Source organism: Calidris pugnax, unplaced genomic scaffold (genome assembly GCF_001431845.1).
Source record: "Calidris pugnax isolate Ruff unplaced genomic scaffold, ASM143184v1 scaffold81, whole genome shotgun sequence".
Lineage (NCBI taxonomy): Eukaryota > Metazoa > Chordata > Aves > Charadriiformes > Scolopacidae > Calidris > Calidris pugnax.
In genome coordinates, this window is record NW_015090880.1 from 330,144 (window position 1) to 332,426 (window position 2,283).

Here is a 2,283-nt window from a genome sequence, read left to right on the forward strand (position 1 = left end):
CCGCCTCCTCTCTCCTGTTTTACCAAGTAACTCCAGGAAGGACAGGCTGCAGAGAGCAGACGCGCGGCCGGGCGCTGTGTGGCCCTTGCTGCTGGTGCAGCGGGGACCCACTGGCGGTGGCCACGGGACGGTGTGGGTGCCAGCTGCCCCGGCACTCCCTGCTGGGCTCAGGGCTGTCTGCCTTGGGGAGGCTGCCTCTGTCCTTGGCTGGGACACCTGGGACCAGCTGTGTCCCCCTGCCTGGCTTCTGCCGTGGTGGCCGCTGGCTCCTGCGGCACAAGGTGTCGGGAGGACGGGGTCCGGCAGCAGCGTGTCGGGGGGCTCACACCTGCTCACGGTGGGGCTGCAGCTTGCAGAGCGGTTTGAACTCCCTCTGCAGGGAAGAGTCGCTGCTGATGCTCTCTTTGCAATGTTTCCCTCTCTCTGCGGTGCGGAAGTCTCCTGTTAACAGCACGGGACATCGGCGCTGCCCTGTGGGGGTGTAACAAAGCCTGCTGAGGAGAAGATGCCTTCCTCTTCCAAGGGGAGTGGAAGAGATGCCTCTTAATGGAGGTGATACTCAGCCTGGTAGGTTGGGTTTGGGTTTATTGCTGTCTAAAGCTCCTGAAGGATGATTATATTAAGTAGAATAATGGGAATATTTTCATGGATTTGTTTGTTGTGTTACATGGTGAAATGATCTGGCAGAATAGTAGTAGAATTCCTGTGGATTTGGGTAGGTTGTACCCAACACAAACTGCTTCCTAAATGAGGCTAATGACATTCTGTGCAAGAAATTTCCCCTGCCTACCCTTTCACCTCAGTTAGATGGAGTCTGCTACCACTAACAGATAAAAGGTCTTAGAAATCCGGAGGTTTGCAGTATAGATACTCTCACCATTGAAATATGCCCTAAGAATGTAAGGCAGTTCCTTGAAAAAGTCTGGAGAAGAGAAGGATTGAATCCTGTGTGCCGTTTGTTAGAGCAGTGCTCTTGTGGTCAGAGAATCTCAATATCTAATATTCCCGTAAGGTAATAAATTTTTAGAGACCCTCTTTGTTCTTAGTAATATTTTTCTTCCACATTGCACATGTTCTGAGTCGGTGAAGACTTTTCTCCTCTGTTACATTGGTGAAATTTATATTTTATGAACTAATATTTTAGTGCAGAATTTCTTCACATTACCTGCACATTACTGCAAGTTAAGAGAATGATTTCTTTAAAAAAAACCTCAAAACTACCAAACCCAACCACTCTAATGTCTGTTGGAGCCCTAAGAGTCACCTGGCTCAAAGGGACAGAGAGAGAATGTGGACAGTGATGTGCTGTGTCCCTGCTGGCAGCAGACTTGCCGCACGGCTGGCGCAGCAGGACACCCCTAAAACCCACTTTCCATCTGTCATTTCTGGCAGTTTCTGGCACTTCAGCCTTGGGAGCACCTGGCATACTTGGAATTAGCGGTTCTGAAGATCTCAGACTTGGGTTATATCTGGCTTGGCTTTGTCATCCTGTCTGTGTCCTAGATGAGTGACAGATAATGTCTGTGCAGAGGGAGCTGTGCGTGGGGGCTTTTGCAGAGGTGTCTGTGGGAGCAGGCCCCGCTGGCTGTGTGTCACAGGGTCGGGAGCCCTTGCTTTGCGTCTTCTAAATGTGGCAGGGAAATACCTTTTCTTTGTCGAGGAGTCCGAGGGCAGCGGCTATGGGGTGATGGGGTCCTCCTGAGCGCTGTGGTTAGGGTGCTGTTGCAGGCTCTGTCTTGTGCTTGAGTCCTCCTGTGTCAATTACATTCTAATTAGTGTTTCGGCCTTCTAGGAGATCACATTAGTCTTCTGAAAATTGTGTTTAGTGATTATTAAATAGCAGCGTTTCAGCGGTGCTGTACAGAGAGCATACAGTTTATGAGTGGATTTACACCTGCTGTGCATCCTCGACTCTCCATCTCCAGCTCGGGGTGACCCTGGCTCCCCAGGGACCTGTCACCCCGGTCCCACTGTCCCCCCCAGCCGCTGCCCGTCACCCTCCCGGCCTGAGCCTGCCGTGTTACGGGCAGGGGCAGGGGGGCAGCTCCCGCCGGGCGGTGTCACACGCGGTGTCACACGCGGGGTCACACTCAGGGGGGTCACACGCGGGGTCTGTCACACGCGGTGTCACACTCAGGGGGGTCACACCAGGGTCTGTCACACGCGGCCGCAGACCGGCGGCCGGCATCTCCCGCCGGGCAGCCCCGTCCCGGTGCCGGTGCCGGTCCCGCCCCCGCCGGAGCGGGCCCATCCGTGCTGCCGGTGCCGCCGGGCAGGGCCGTG

The 2,283-nt window shown here is 54.4% G+C and overlaps 1 protein-coding gene across 6 annotated transcripts in view; it reads left to right on the forward strand.

Annotated features, from left to right (window-relative positions):
• The window catches only part of TMCC1 (transmembrane and coiled-coil domain family 1), an 84,880-nt gene that overhangs the window by 61,222 nt on the left and 21,375 nt on the right, over nucleotides 1-2,283 (forward strand). The window lies entirely within an intron of this gene.